Here is a 17,629-nt window from a genome sequence, read left to right as displayed (position 1 = left end):
ATTGAAATTCAAGGCAAACAGGTTAATTTCCTGCTCATCCACTTCTTCGTGTTCCGTCCATATTTAATACCTATCCTTGAACCCATTACAATAGAGGTGAAATGTTACATTCTAAGGTCCTAACCATTATGTGATGTGAATCCGATAAATGTCTGAGAATCACCTTATCATATATTATAAGGCGGATTTAGATTAGATAAGTAAAAGTAATGGATTTGTCGTGAAAGAAAAAAGTGTGTCCTAAGTCAAAAACCATATACCAATAGCGATGAATTTGACCGCCGAGTTAAAATCATTTATGGAATCTTTACTATAAGCTTTTCTTGATTAAATTAGCTTAGTAGAATATTCTAAATTTGATTTGGAGCCGAGATACTCTCTGATACCAATTTCTTAGTTGTCGGTTGTTTAAATCGATACGGTTTGAATATGATAATCTTATGGTTTAATCATTAAACCGTGTTCTTCTTTCTTTGGCAATTCAGCCAAATCATCAAGGAATCTATCTTTAACTAAAAATTTCTGAAGCCACATAATAAATCAACCCACCTAGCTTAACTCAACCGAGCTTGAACCGAAGTAAACCAACTCCACCCTTTCATAATCAAATCGATTTTTCTTCATTATAAAGCTACGGTTTTCTCTCCTCCATACTATAACCCCACACATTATAAACCTTATTTTCATCAAACATGATAAAAAAAACTTGAAGAAAATTACAGTTAAACTTTACTCGCCAAGTTAGAGTTTTTCTGTAAATTTCTGACAACGAGACTTGGTAATTAAAAATTACCATCATAATTAATTATTCTATGGAATAATTTTTATCGCTAGCTTGAAACAAAGTTTCTTGATTTCTCATCAAATTTTTAATTAATTATATCATTAATTAATTAAAGAGAAGAATCGGTATATCATTAAGATTAGTTAACCATGAACCAACACACATTATACCACTTTCTTCGAGTCAACCAAACCAAGACCAAAATCATACACATCATTAGGAACCCCTTTAACCATGATTAAAGCCCTAATCCTCTTCTTTCTTCCTCTGATGAATGAACTAGAGAAGAACTTCCAACCAAGGTTACACCTCTTGGTTACCTCTTGTAATGATGGCTTCTGATTAAGTATTCCCTAAAGAAGAAACTAATGTAACACTCATACCACCTCACCCCACTTCTTCTTCTTTTATTTATATGAACATATGTCTTTTCTGGGTCATTACAGATGCAAAAACAGAAGCAAAGAAAGAGAGAAAGGGAGCTGGCCAAGGAAGAACGACAGAGTGAGAAGGAGTTCTTCATCTTCTTCTTGATTTTTTGTTGCATCATCAAAAGAGGAAGGAGAGTGATGGCAAAGAACGGTGACTGACCGAAGCTAAGGAAGAGCCACTCTTTCCCTGCTGTTAAGTACTAGCAACATTAATTTCCCCTTTCCCAAATTCAAAATTCTGATAATTCCTCTTGTTCTATTAGAACTCTGCTAGAACAGCTGAACCACAAGCCAAGAAGGGGCTAGACAAAGCTTGGAGGAAAACTAACCGAGAAAGGAAGAGAGAGCTTGAACTGAATGTGACCAAGAGTGAACTCCAATGAGGTAGGGGTTAGATTAGTTTAATTGTATGTTTGTGATTATGTGATTGATGATGTTTGATGATGAAATGAATGTTTGCTTGATTTATTTGCTGTTGATTAAGTTTGATGATTATGATAATAAAGCTATTATGATTAATTGTTGTACTATATTGCTCTTGTTTGATTATATGATGATTGAATGATGAAATGAAAAAAAGTTGAGCTCTTGGGGCTGTAAAGCTAAGATGATTAAGTCTAAGATAGTTTGAGAAAGATAGAATGATGATTAGAAGCTTAGGTAACCGAATTGGTTAGTTAAATTTTAAGCCAATTGCTGCAGAATCTGTTACTGATATAGGCAGTGACTTACCCGATTTGATGGGTAAAATCCAACCACTCAAAATTAGAAAAATAAATATTCTAGTAATCCTTGATCAGTTTATAACCTTATCTAAAAATTTCAAAATTTTCTGATGAGTAGATTGGAAGATAAAAGATTGTTGAAAGTAAATGCTTCTGCTGAAAAATTTGTTTTAAAGCTATTGTAACAATGAATTCTAACCTATGTAACTTTTGATGAGTTTTATGATACAACCAAAGACAGCTGAGAGATTGATATGTCAAGAAAACTGTAACCAAATTTCAGGGCAAACCCATTTTTTTAGAATTAATTATGCAATTTACATAATGATAGGTTCACTATTTTTTTAACATGCAATCCTATAACTTGTTTGATTATACCAGCCACTTGCGTGAGCTACTAGTACTGATCCCGAATTCAAATTGGTGTACAACCACTTGGAGTAAAACTTTAAGGTGTCTAATTTATTTTCTCAAAAGCTCATAATTTTTGGAGTTATACATTGGGAGTTATGGATTTTATAAAATTACTGATCATTGTTGGTTAAACAGATTTTTCAGATTTAGAGTAGTGACTTCCTAGATGTATAACTTCAAATCCAGAAAGGACTATTCTGGTGTGACAAAAAAAACAAAAGCCTATGATGTCTAGTTCATTCAGTTCATGTACTTTGGAAGTTAACCGGATTACTGATTAACCAATCAAAAACCTCTCAAAATAGAATATACATAGCTTTTGTTCTCAAAATGAGAATGCTTTAGAACTTGAACCAAATGAAATTTATGATGGTGTGGTATAACCACACCAAATTTCATAGGGATTGAAACTTTAGAGAAAGAGTTATGAACCTTAGAAGAAGACGAGCTCACTGGTGAAGTAAACCAGTTTCTGTCGGACTTAGTTATTGAAGCTAGCAATTTACTCGATTTATTGCTTTCATTCTAGACATGCAATCTGAGTAAAACTAGTTTTATATGAATCTTTTATGTATCTAGTTAATTTTCATAGAATTTTAGAATGATTAGATTAGTGGATTGGAAGTTATTATTTTTAAAAGTTAAATTGTTCTCTACTTAAAAACCTGTTTTCTAGATTTTAAAACATCATCTTCCAATTTGGATATCTTTTGATTCTGAATGATATTTTTATCTAAATTTATGCCAGTTGAAAGATTGCGATGTCTAGAATAATCAATTCAAATTTTAGATTCATGGCTGTTTTAGAGAATTAATTATGTAACTTGGAAGGTAACTAGTTCACTGAAATCTTTCAAATAGAAGCAATCAAAACAGAATAGAATTCAAAGTTACATAACTTTCTCATATGATGTGATATGAGTCTGAAACTTAGTTTAAATCAAACTTGGATGTGTCTAGTATACCCCACCAAAATTTAGGAGTAACGAGTTAAAATTAAATTTTTCATGATTTTTGTAAAAACCTTATTGCCTGCTATTTTCGTAGAAATTGCTAAGGATAGTAGCAGAATTTTGAAAATTTGTGCAAAATTCAATTTTAATCCTATCACAATGAAACTTGATTTAAATTAAAGTTTAAGATCCCTAGAACAACTCCATCAAAATAAATAGCTCGTGCCCGAACTTTTTGCAATGTATATCTACCTTGCGAGAAAACAAGGTGATGGCCCAAATAAAGAAATCGGTAAAGGAGTCTCGATTTTTCTTCAATAGGTAGAACTAGACCGTCCAGAAAAATAAGATTCTTAATTCTTAGAAAACTTTAGTTCGACGCAGATGTGATTTTGAGTCTATTTAGTATCTTTAGTTTTAGTTAGAAATCTGGTTGCCAAGGAGGCAATAAGTCAAATAAGTTAAGAAAATAACTACGAGTATAAGTTTGTTAACAAGATAATTATATTAAGATATTGTAAGTAAAGGATGGCTCCAAGAAGTTGTATAAGTCCCACTAAGGTAACATCGATCAGCAGACAGCCTCACTAATCTAGTGCTCAATGAGGGAGAGTTCCCGAACCAACAAAATATGGTATAGAACATATTTTATTGGCTAGCCAAAGATCCCCATCTAGGGAAAATGTACTAGTTGGGAAGAGAATCTCGGTCAGGGAAAAACGTACTAGCCATAGTGATTTTGTTGATGATGAATAAAATTATGAATGATATAATAATGTGATGAGATTGCTAATGTCGGAACACCCGCCTAACTGATAGTCTGTTTCTCACTAAGATGCACACTTTCTCAACTATAGCAACTATTATACTTTCTGACCTGACTATATACGGGTGCACCCGTGCCGATGAGGTATTCTAACTGCACATGGGTTCACCCATGACAATACTGGTGTCTGACTGTAGTGAGAAACTATATTCGGGATTCATCCCAAGTAACGTTGGGTTACGGGTTGTCAACTGACGCATGAACTCATGGCTTGTACTAGGGACAAGCATGCATCATATTATTTGCACATTTGCTTGTGTTTGTTTATTGTTGATTCTCTGTGTTTTCTATTTGCTATGTTCTTTGTGTGCTTGTTTGTATTTATAATTTTTTGTGTTTATATGAAATCTATAAGTTATGATAAGGATAAGAGAAAAATCAATCAAGAAATTCCGAAAGTTACGAATACGGGAAGAAGAGAAGAGTTAGTAAAAGAACTAGGGTTAAGAAATTAGGTAATAGAATAACTTAGGATGTTAGAGCCAAGAATCCTAGGAACAACAAGAGAGAAACATTTTTGCGTTAGTACCTTACTGGGAACCATATATAATCTCACCCCTTCTCTTTCCCTTTCCCTTTCAAATGGAGGATCCCGACTTGGTCGCCGCCACTGGAGTTTAATTCATAGAGGTATCAGAGGAGCATGTGTTTTAAGACACTACAGAAGATGCTACCGGTTCTGCTCGAGACTAATCTTAAGATGATGACTGCAAACTTGTAACTCGACAGTGGAATGATTGTAGGATAGATGGTCTTTCATCCTTAGACCTTATTTTCCCTCACTTTTGTAGCCTTTTGAGTGATAAGACTTGATACTTTCTTTGGTACCAGCTTAGGGGTTTGTTTTATGGACACGTATGTGAGGAATTGCTAGTCTGTATGTCTGTGTGTGTATATATATATGTGGATACATTTTTGCTTTACTCTATGAACTATGTACTACTTGAACTGATTTCATTTTAATTTAATATGTATTTTTATTATACATATATGGTGACGTATGAGATTAATTATAACTTGAGTAAAATAAAATGCTTTAACTTGTCTAACTTATACAATTTCGCTAGTATGAAAGGCTCATATATAGTAAATAATATCGAGTGTAGAGTTTTATATGGTTAGTGAGAAGTAATGCCTAATGACTGGCAGTGATCCAGACCTGCCGAAAATTTGGTCGTTACAACTTGGTATCAAAGTAGTTCGTTCCTAATAGAGCCTAGGAATGGACTGACTATGCTTCATTGCATACTCTACTTTTTGTTTTCTCTCGCTGTTAGGGTATCTTCATTGATACGTGTAGCATGATCGTCTGCAAGTGCTTGTTTTGGAATTATTCATATTTTATTTGATATGTTAAGGCTGATCACCTTGATGTTGATTGTTAGGAATTAATAAGACTTCAATAACTGTGAGTAAATGAACTTATTGATATAGGATTTCTCGCAACACATGCGACTATCATATAGACCGTCATCGTAAAACCTTTAAATGCCGATGACCACACTTGTGTGGGACATAGCTGCTATACTTAGTAGTACAGTTGACTGTTAGACAATGGGATAGGAATAATACAAGAATAGATAATGAAACCATAAGAGTAGCTAAGTTTATTAAAATAGTACCTTGACCTTAGTTGAACCCTCGAACCTTATCCATCTTTGTTATCGGGATTTATCAAGCCTTAGGCACAAATGAATCGATTCAGAAGTATGACACATACAAATAAGAGTACACCTACTCTAAGGAGACGCTTGACCTCGGTGATGCGATACTTCGAGTGACACGCTCGTACAACAAGGGAACGAAGGTGCCTTCAATAAAGCTAGCATGTCTGCAATAAAGATAAGAACGATGACCATGGCAGAATGTACGCGGAAGACTGAAAGGCTAGGTCTAACCTCGAGGAAAAGCTAGACTTAACCTGATGATTGCAAGACTTCAAGGTATGATTGACTTGACCCGAAAATGCGAGAAGAAAATTTACCATACAAAGAAGATCGGGAGTTCTACTAAGCCAATACGAGGAGTAGACTGACTGAAGGACAAACCAAAAAGCATGAGGCGTGGGGCAAGCATGTTGCTAAGTAACTACAACCAAGACGAATCGATGTGAGTGATGCACAGCAGAAGCGTGGTGGCATGAGATACGAACGTGAAGAGTTTTCATCGACTTCGGTTACGAATGTCCTTAGGATCGACCCCCTTTTCATGTAAGATAAGTATTACGTTAGTGTAAGACCATAGTTGGGACGAAGTTCTTAAAGATATTTTGATCTTTAGGTATACCCGAAGTTTCGAGGATGAAACTTTTTGTCAGGTGTGTAGAATGTAACACCCCGTTTCTCCATAGGATTTATTCTCGAAAATTCTGTGATGACATTCTGATAAATGTCTGTGAATCACCTTAACAAATATTATAAGGCGTATTTAGATTAGATAAGTGAAAGGAATAGATATGTCGTGAAAGATAAAAGTGTGTCCTACACAAAAAACGGTACCAATAACGATGAATTTGACCGCTGAGTTAAAATCATCTATGAAATCTTTACTACTAGTTTTTCTTGACTAAATTAGCTTAGTAGAATATTCTAAATTTGATTTGGAGGTGAGATACTCTCTGCTACCAATTCCTCAATTGCCGGTTGTTTAAACCAATACGGTTTGAAAATGGTAATCTTACGGTTTAATCATTAATTCATGTTCTTCTTTCTTTGGCAGTTCGGCTAAGATATCAAGGAATCTATCTTCAACCAAAAATTCTTGAAGCCACATAATAAACCAACCCACATAGCTTAATTAAATTGAGCTTGAACCAAACTAAACCAACTCCACCATTTCATAATCAAATTGGTTTTTCTTCATTATAAAGCCACAGTTTTCTCTCCTCCACACTATATCCCCACACATCATAAACCTTATTTTCATCAAACATGATCGAAAACTTGAGGAAAATTATAGTTAAACTTTACTCACCAAGTTAGAGTTTTTTCTGTAAATTTCTGACAACAAGACTCGGTAATTAAACATTACTGTTATAATTAATTATTTTATGGAATAATTATTATCGCAAGCTTAAAACCAAGCTAAGTTTCTTGATTTTTCATCATATCTTTAATTTTCGAGTTAGTTTAGTATTTTTATTTTTAGTTAGAAATATGGTCGCCAAGGAGGCAATAAGTCAAATAAATTAAGAAAATAACTAAGAGTATAAGTTTGTTAGCAAATAATTATATTAAGATATTAAAAGTAAAGGATACCTCCAAGAAGTCGTGCAAGTCCCACTAAGGTAATATTGGTAGGCAGACAACCTCACTAATCAAGTGCTCAGTGAGGGAGAGTCCCCAAACTAATAAAATATGGTATGGGACATATTTTATTGGCTAGGAAGAGACCCTCAGCTAGGAAAAATGTACTAGTTGGGAAGAGAACCTCGGTCAGGGAAAAACGTACTACCCATGGAGAGTTTGTTGATGATGAATAAAATTATGAATGATATAATGATGTGATGAGATTGCTCATGTGGGGACGCCTGCCTAATTGATAGCCTGTTTCTCATTAAGATGCACATTTTCTCAGCTATAGCAACTATTATACTTTCTGGCCAGATTGTGTATGGGTGCACCCGTGCTGATGAGGAATCCTAACTGCACATGGTTCATCCATGACAATACCGGTACCTGACTGTACTTGGTGAGAAACCATATTCGCGATTCATTACGGGTAACATCATGTTGCAGATAGTCAATCGACGTATGAGCTCCTGGCTTGCACATATTGCTTGTTTTTGTTGATTATTCATTCTCCATGTTTGATATTTGCTATGTTCTTTTTTGTGCTTGTTTATATTTGATTTTCTGTGTTTATATCAAACCTGTAACTTATGATAAGGATAAGAGAAAAGATCAATCAATAAACTTCAAAAGTTATGAATACGGGAAGGAGAGAAGAGTTAGTAAAAGAACTAGGGTTAAGAAATTAGGTAACAGAATAACTCATGATGTTAGAGCCAAGAATCCTAGGAATAACAAGAGAGATACGTTTCCACCTTTGTACCTTACTAGGAACCATATAGGTTCTCATCTCTTCTTTTCCTATTTCCCCACAGATGGAGGATCCTGACTTGGTCATAGCCACTGGAGTTTTATTCATAGAGGTACCAGAATAGCATGTGTTTTAGGATCCTACAGGAGATGCTGCGGGTGATGCTCGAGACTAGTCCTGGGATGATGATTGTAAACTTGTGCCTCAACGGTGCAATGATTGTAGGATAGATGGACTTTGATCCTTAGACTTTATTTTCTCTCAATTATGTAGTCTTTTGAGGGATATGACTTGATACTTCTTTGATTAGCCCAGAGGTTTGCTGCATGGACTAGGTATCTGGGGAGTTGCTAGTCAGTATACATATACATACATATATATTTGTGTGTGTATATTAACATGTCCATCGAGTCTGTAGCAAGCTAACTTTGGATACATATATATTTGTGTGTGTGTGTGTGTGTGTGTGTGTATGTGTGTGTGTGTGGATACATTTGTGCTTTACTCTATGAACTATGTGCTATTTGAACTGATTTCATTTTAATTTAATATATACTTTTATTGTACATATATGCTGACGTATGAGATTAATTATAACTTAATTAAAACAAAATGCTTCAACCTATCTAACTTATACGATTTCGCTAGTACGAAAAGCTCATATGTAGTAAATAATAATATCGAGTCTAGTGTTTCATAGAGTATCTGAGAAGTAGTGCTTAATGACTAGCAGTGATCCAAACCTGTCAAAAATTAGGTCATTACATATAGCACGAATACCTAGATACCCTTTGAGACTTAAACAGTTTCAGGTTGAAGACAAACGCAACAAACGCGTTAACCCCCTCAAAGAATTTAGATTTTAAACCCCCATCCATTGTTATCTCTATCATACATCCACATATGATGACTTGGTATCATCTTGCAACAAACACCCTATAATTTTCATCTGACAACACAACTTATTAAAATTTTTAGAAAATTCGGCAGGGTGTCTCCTATAATTAGAATATCCCACCAAATTCAATTATCATTTCCTCACAAAACAAACATATGTTAAACGATTTAAACAAAATTTTGGCAGAACTTTTTCTTAATTCAGAGACATCCACCAAATAAATTTAACAGTTTTCATAGAGAAAATAGCTTCAGGCATAAATTAGAATAAACACCCATTCAATAACACATCAAATACTAATCGTTCTAGTGCGTAACCCTACGAAGCACAGACACTTCGCTGAGTTGCCGTGTCCACATGTCGGACACATTTCGGACACGACACTCATCGATATGCGTGTCTGCCGTGTTCAACCATGTCTTAATAAAAAATAAAAAATTCTTCTCCAGACACACTTGGACACACCTAAATACCATCATGTGTTAGCGTGTCCAACCTTATTATTGACATGTATTGTTGAAATAAATTTAGAAATAGTATATATTATTATTTATTAAAATAAAAAATTTTAAATACTTTATATAATTAAAATAAGATATTAAAAAATTAATTTATGCTTTAATATCAATAAATATCAAAATATCATTACTATTTTCTAAAAAATACTTTATATTTTACATATATACGTGTCTCCATATCTTATAAGATTTTAAAATTCGTGTGTCAATTTTTCCTGTGTCAATGTCCATGTCCGTGCATCATAGGCGCAACCCCTTATAGCTCCACAATTTTCCAACAAACAAGGGTTTTGAGAAGGCGTCTCTACACGACATTCTCCCACTTCCGTCCTAAAACGCTGTCTTAGGAAAAGTAAGTCCGGCATAAAAATTAAACAATTGATTATACTTAGAGATAGAATACCAATAGAGAATACATATGCATAAACTACAGAAGAAGCGAACTCCAATTGATCTCAGACAAAATAGCACCATCCTAAAAAAAATAACTTATTAAATTCATAAGGTGAAACTAATTCAACAAACTAAATAAAATCTTCCAACATCTCAAGCACGTTTAATCTTACCCTACTTAACCTACCCTAACTTTCTTTAATTTTTATTTCATTAAATTAAGATAAAAAATTCTAATTACAAATTTTATTACACTAATTTAATCAATAATTTAACAAAATACCTAAAAAAATCCCTAAACTCAAAAAAAATCTGAAAAAATAAAAAATATACCAAAATTACCTCTGATGGAGGTTGTAGGATGGTAAAAGCGTGGCAGTGACAAGAGGCAATAGCGACAGCGACAACGTGATCACCATTGATGGCCACAAATACTAACAGTGACAACTATAGCAGAAGCTCTAGGTGGTGGTGGAAATGACAACAGCTTCAACGAAGGAGATGTGAGCTAGAGAGAGAGAAGGGTTTTGTGTTTCAATTTTACCCTAATTTTACTGTTGGATTTACCGGCAAAATTTCCACTGGTAAAGTGTCTAAATGCCGCCTTTCACAAAACTGTTATACCGACGGAAAATCTGTCAGTAAATTTGGCGGTAGTAAAATAAGATTTCACGCCACTAATTACCGTCGAATTTAGTGGCAGAATAAAAAATCCGACGGTAATTAATTCTGAGAACAAAATTTTACTCGTATCCGATGCAAAAACTGCCGCTGAATCTGCCGGTAACAACCATCACTAAATTCGACGGTACTCAATATTTTTCTTGTAGTGTATCCTTCATCCTTAATATGAATTTTAGCAAGTGCTTGACATTCTATATCTATATCCTTGGTATTCCCTTACCAAAGAATCATACCCTCGGTTCTTTAATGTACAATTATATTAAAATGCATAATATGTATGTAACAAAGAGACATTATAGGATAACATACAATGATGGTATTCATACTAAAAAATATTTAATATATGATACATAAAGAAGTATATAACCCCTACCTCTAGTGAAATTTGTAGATATATATATATATATATATATATATATATATATATATATATATATATATATATATATATTCTATTACTAGACTTTGTATGTGTTTTGATGTAGGTATGAATCTTTAGTCAAGGGATAGATTTCATTCATCTAAGTACAAGAGTTTAAGATTTGGGGCGATTAGGATTTGGTTAGAAACCGATAGATCATGGACTATTAATAAGAACAAGAGGAATAAATAAACAATGAGTTATAATGACTAAAATATCTTACTCGATGAACTTAATATAAATATTAAGGTTGCAAAAGATATGAATATGATGAGTCTATATTTGATGGTAAATTTTGACTTGAATTGGACGGATTTCATCACATAAACTCACACTTATTCACTAAAATAGCATACCTTTGTGATTTCTCTCTAATTTGAACCTAAATGAGAAAACATGTATTTTTGTGCTTAAATTGATCATTTTAATTCCACTTTTATTCTATTCGATGCCGTGATATGTTTTGTGATTGATTCCAGGTCTAATAGGCAAGAATGGCTAGGTAAAAGTGGAAGGAAGCATGCAAAATGGGAGATTTTATGAAGAAAACGAAGGAGAAGCACACACTCAAGTGTGCGTATGCACAACTTCCTGTGCATACACACAAGTGAAGAATCAGCAAGTGTGCGTATATGCCTGTGTATACGCACAAGTCCCAACGCGTGACTTCGTTAATGAAGCACGTGGCTTGCGAATTTGGGGGCCTCTTGGCCCAATTTTTGGAGTTGCTAAAGCCAATTTGAAGGCTATATCAAAGGAAAATGAACATACACTTAGGTGGAGCTCACTTTTACACACATTACATAGATTATTAGGAGTAGGGGTAGTTTAGTGTAGTTTAAAGAATTCTCTCTTAGGGTTTTAATTAGGGTTCATAGTAGAATTTTATAATTTCAGTTTTGATCTTGGATTTGGCTTGCTCTTTTGTAAGTACTCTTTAATTTCTCTTTAATTACATCGCATTTACTCTTGCTTTCTTATAACAGAAGTTATTTTGTTAGTTTGCTCAATTTTGATTTCTTGAATCTTTTGTTTATTATTTTTGTCTTTTATGATTTATATATGCTTGATTGAGTTTCTATTGTTGATATTGTGAATAGTTTGGTTATAGTTTTTATTTTCCTTTGCAATTTGCCATGTTTTGTTATTTTGCCCACCAAGTGTTTGTGAAAATGTCACTTGAAAATTTTGAGTAGATTTTCACACCTTTGCTTGAAAAATGAGTTCCTAGAATACTAGAGTCATAATGTCCGAATTTAGTGGTAATTCTTGGGCTGTTAGTTGACTCTTGTTTCCATTAACGCTAGCTTTTTACTAAGTTAATTAGTAAGTTAGCTAGGACTTTTGCATTAAGGTCAATTATGCTTGCTTGACTTACTCCTCGATATTAGGGGTTGGAGAAGTGAGATTAACTCATCATAGTTGCCATAGTTGTAGTTATGACAATGATAGGATTCATTAACTCTCATTCCTAAGTCAAGGCTCTTTTATACATTGCATTGTATTTTCACTAGTTTTGATCTTAATTTCCTTTAAATTGTATTAATTTCCTTTTTGATCTATTGCTAGTTCGTTTATTCTTTAATTTCTTTTACATTTTCCATTTTGTACTTCAAAACCCCGGTATTTCACAACCAAGAGTGTGCACATCAATTTGCATGGTCCAAGGGAGACGACCCAGGATTTAAAACTCCCGATTATTTGTTTTAGATTGTGACAATCTTTACTTTAAACTTTGATGTTGGTCAATTGTTGGTTTAGGACTATACTTACAACAGTGATTCTATTTTTGTGAAATTTCAAACTCACTCTTGGCCATCGTCAGAATCCTATACAAATCTCTGAGTCCGAGTTGGCTATATTGTAGAAAAGAAATCTCCATATTTCTGATCTCCAAAGTTAACATAGTTCAAAGAGGATACCTTCTCAAACAATATATATAAATAAAATTTGTGAATAGTTTCACAAAAAGTTTAGAATAAGAATAAGAAAGTGAGAAAAGATAAGCATTTTTCCTATAATGAAGTGAAGAAAGTATATGAAAGACAATCTTTAGAGATAATAGAAGATAGAGAAAATAGGTCACCTAGAATTTCTTTTAATAGAAAAGAGGAAAAGTTTGATAAAGGAAAGACTCAAATGGCTCTTAAGTATGTGCAGATTGTGTTAGGAGAATCTAACTTGCATTTAGGTGAAATCTTCAATCTGACTTATCACTTTGCAATCCCTATAAAGTTTTCTACATTTAGAATTTGAAAATAATTATTAGAGACAAATTTATGTATAATTGAGTTAGCTTTAAAATAAATCTAAACGAGGTCAATCGAATATTTGTAGCTTGAGATATTTATGAAATACTGTTAGTATGTCAGGCTGGTTGGTTACGACGCATTTTCTACTGTGAACTTGTAATAGATTTATCTACCTAATTGAATTTGAATATGATTTTGTATTGAACTCAAAGAATAGCTAGTTTTCTTATCTTTTTATGTAGCCAAAGATTATTCAAATCCAATAAGTATGGAATTAGTTATGACTATATCTTAAAATGTTGTTTATTGTCAGTTAGAAATTCACTACAACTAGTGTTTTCAAATTTTCAAATGTTAAATTAGATATGTTAATTTTTCAACTGTATTATCTTCTAATTTTTTATTATGTAGTGAAAATTCAAATTATTATGAATTTAATTAATTAATTATTGAATAATAAATATGATTAAAAAACTAAGATGTTACATGGATTTTTTTAAATAAATAAAATAAATATTTTAATTACCGAAATATGCATTTTGGAGCATTTTTACTAAAAAATATCGCATCTCTTATCTCGTTTACAGTGTAAACAAGATAAGGCCATTAACGACATGTTCATATCATGTTTATACACCTGTCGTATAATGGTCTTATCTCGTTTACAGTGTAAACGAGATATGCATTAACTTATTTTGTTTACACCGTAAACAAGATAAGAAAAGCAGAGGCCTATATATATATGTATCTCGTTCACAGGCTCTTCAGACCCTTTAACTTCCCTTTTTTACCTTTCTCCCACTTTTACCCCTTTTTTTTTTATCATATTTCTGAGTTACTTGAAGAGCATGGCGCGCGCTGATAATCACGATGGAGACATTAAAAGACTAAATGTGACTTGGCACATTCCAGGAGCAGTTGACTTTGAGGTTGGTATTGTTTTGTGTTTTATGGTTATTTTAAATCATAAATGTATTGCCATAATTAGGGTACTTTTATGTAGGTAGTATACAGTATATGTTACTATGTTAAGTGAATAAATATATGGTTAGGATTGGTTTAAATGCTAGAAAATGATGTTAGGTATACCTTAAAATGGATGTTATTGATTTAGTTATTAATTAAGGGTATTAACTATGGTTAGGATTGGTTTAAATGCTAGGATATAATGTTAGGTTTAAATACTAGTCTGCTAAGTTATTATTAAGCATATTTTATTAATTTAGTTATTAATTAAGGTTATTAACAATTTGTAATAAAACTAATCATGTAGCAAAATATTTATGTTTGTATTTACTAAATATCTAAGTAAATTATTTTTGTTAAATTTTTTTGTTACTTAAACTAAGTTATCTATATGGATGTACTTGTTGGTTATGCAATTCTATGTTTTCACTTAATCTACCATATATAGGATATGCGAAATGAATTTTGTGATTCATTATTTAACTAAATAATTTTATTTAAATTAAATAAAATAGGCATTTATTAGTGTAGTCATTAGTTATCTTAGCATACATTTTCATTTGCATTATATTATACAGACGTTTAAATTAATTGTTTTACTAAACATTTTTTCATTATTCAAGTAAACTTTTTTATGTAAATAAATTTATAATTTAAATGTTTGTAGTTATTTGCTTAAATAGATTATTCATAAGTTGTGACACCCTTACTGTAACACCCTAATTAGCCTAAGCCTTACCTCGCGTCATAAAGCAAAGGTTAATCAGAGCTTACGACAGTTCTAAGCTCATACATAACATAAGTATAGAAGGAAGAATATAATCTAGAAGCCTGATGAAGGATATAGCTCAAAGACCGGATTACAAAAGCGCAAAGCATACTATCTTAAGGCATAAGAAACAGATGAGATACATCAAAAGATAAGTATATAATATCATAGGAAACTAGCATCGAACTCGCGGAGTTTAAGCCGGCTAGCCATATACCGGTATACAGAACCGTACAGAATTCTGACAGTTTAAAAATAGCTTATACAAGTTTGTTCTCTCAAATACAAGCCTCTAGGCTAAAAAAAATACAAAAGAGATATGTATAAACAAAGTAAACCAAAAAGACTCCAAAAGAATCCAAGATCCTCTGCTTCTGCCACCATCCAAAGCAACTCACCGAGGTGGGTTGCGATCTACATCTGAAAAATACAACAGAAATATGGTATGAGAACCGGAGGTTCTCAGTATGGTAACAGTGCCCAGTGATGTAGGATATAAGACCCCGGGACACCAAAGGCAATCCTAGACTCCATATCCATCACAAGAATTCAAGCTTAAAGCATTCTAAACCAAATAAGCATAATATGTAAAACCTTAACAAAACTTAAACCATTGTACCATAAAGGGTAAACTATCTTAAGGGATTTCTAATCTAATCGAACACCGCTGTCCCACAGCCTTCACCAACCGATCCTCCATGCGATCCCATCGCCACCGCCTTCCGAACCTCCTCAAACTCAGTAGAAAACATATATATATATATATATATATATATATATATATATATATACAATACAAGTAAAACACAGGTAGAATCATATATGGCAATTAATTCAAATAGCAATTAGACATGTTATACAGGTAGGAAAACAATATCAAGTCGGCAAAACATACAAACAGATAGAAAATGCACATGATGAATGCCTGCCCTACTGGCTGTGATATCACATTGTCGGTTCAACTGCCAACCGGAGTACCGGACACATCTCCATGGAGACGTCGCCCTTCGGATTTCTCATATGGGAACTCCCGGGATATAGTGCCCGGATCACTGTCCAAGTACCGGCGCTTGCACGCCCTATAGATCCGAAGGGATGCGAGCGGGATCTATCGCCACCGACCTCACATCTAAGCGCAAGCGGGAGGAACCACCGCCCTTACGCCGCCGCCGCTACCTCGAACAGGCGGGATCCAACCTCAGCCCCTGCCCGGGCGCATAGCGTCTCATAATCTCAGAAAATCATTAGTTTAGTGGTTTTCAAAAAGCATTTTTCAGTATACAGAGATCCATCACCTCAATCCGAGCCCCCGACTCATCTCAACCACTGTCCATTCATAACTCAGTTTCCAAATATCAATAATTCATCATTCCTCATCCCATATATCATTCATCTTTCACCTAACGTCAAACCCCTTATCAGCACACCAGAAACCTAGGCCTCCAGTTTCTAATTTATCTTAAAACCATATACTAGAACCCTTAAGTTACATCCCATGTTCTAATACTCAGAACTAAGCCCAAAAATCTTAAAATGGTGTTTTAGGAGCTCACAACCTTGTTTGGAAGGTAGAATAGTTGAAAAACAAGCAAAATTTGAGAAACAGGACGTGTGCGGCCGCACAGGGATGTGTGCGTGCGCACGTCCAAGAAATTTTTAAGAGTATGCGTATGCACAGGTGTCAAAACTTAAATTGGTCTGTTCACTCGCATGACCTATGCCAGCGCCCCAACAGACTAACCTTCCCGACGTGTGCGTCCACACAGGTTGAAGTTTTTCCTTAGATATGTGCGCGCACAAGCTGTGCTAGCGCTGCAAACAGAGCGCACTTCCCTGCCTGTGTGTGCGCACAGGTGTGTGTGCGTCCGCACAGGTTGAAATTCTTGCAGGGTGTGCATCTGCACGAGAGTGTGCACCCGCACATATCAGTAATTCATGAAATTCTGCAACTTTGCAGAAGTTCAGATTTTTAACATCAATTTTGAGTGATCATAACGTCCTCTATAAAATTCCAATTTTTACAAACTTTATATCGATTTAAAGGGTTTTCAAAGATCTTTAATTCTAAATAAATTTCAATCAATTTCGAAAATCGAGGCAAAAGTTATGATCGAACAAAGTTCACCAAAAACCCAATTTTACCAAATTTTACAATTACCACCATATCTTACCATACCCATACCAAAATCATACCAAACCATCCAAAACTCCTTATTCATCAAAATGTACCTGTTGTATCATAATACACCAACCTTACCACATTCCCCTTCTCATTTCATTACTCTCAATTCCAACATCAACTATATAACACTTATAATCAAAATCACCATTTCATAAATCACAACACTACAATTATCATAAGGAACCAACTTCCAATCCATACAATCATTCAACATCATCTTATCATTATAATTCATCATAAATCAACCCAACATTCATCATTTCATCAACATATAACACACCAACCATCATTTAGTTCAACCTATCTTATTGGTCACTAGCCTATGTGTCCATGAATATTATATACTACATAGAGGAAATCGAAATCATACCT

The 17,629-nt window shown here is 33.7% G+C and overlaps 1 long non-coding RNA gene across 2 annotated transcripts; it reads left to right on the top strand.

Moving 5' to 3' along the window:
* Nucleotides 1-1,023: 1,023 nt before the first annotated feature.
* Nucleotides 1,024-12,096, top strand: LOC112743731 (uncharacterized). Of its 2 annotated transcripts, none has more exons than XR_011871095.1 (4): nt 1,024-1,154; nt 1,231-1,407; nt 1,479-1,599; nt 11,568-12,096. It is a non-coding gene; the product is annotated as an uncharacterized lncRNA (long non-coding RNA). The 2 variants fall into 2 exon arrangements; XR_003172283.3 differs by lacking the exon at nt 11,568-12,096 and adding an exon at nt 8,239-8,705.
* Nucleotides 12,097-17,629: the final 5,533 nt, after the last annotated feature.

The sequence above is a fragment of the Arachis hypogaea genome, chromosome 14 (genome assembly GCF_003086295.3).
Source record: "Arachis hypogaea cultivar Tifrunner chromosome 14, arahy.Tifrunner.gnm2.J5K5, whole genome shotgun sequence".
In the NCBI taxonomy this organism is placed as follows: domain Eukaryota; kingdom Viridiplantae; phylum Streptophyta; class Magnoliopsida; order Fabales; family Fabaceae; genus Arachis; species Arachis hypogaea.
This window is presented reverse-complemented; position numbering and strand designations above follow the sequence as displayed.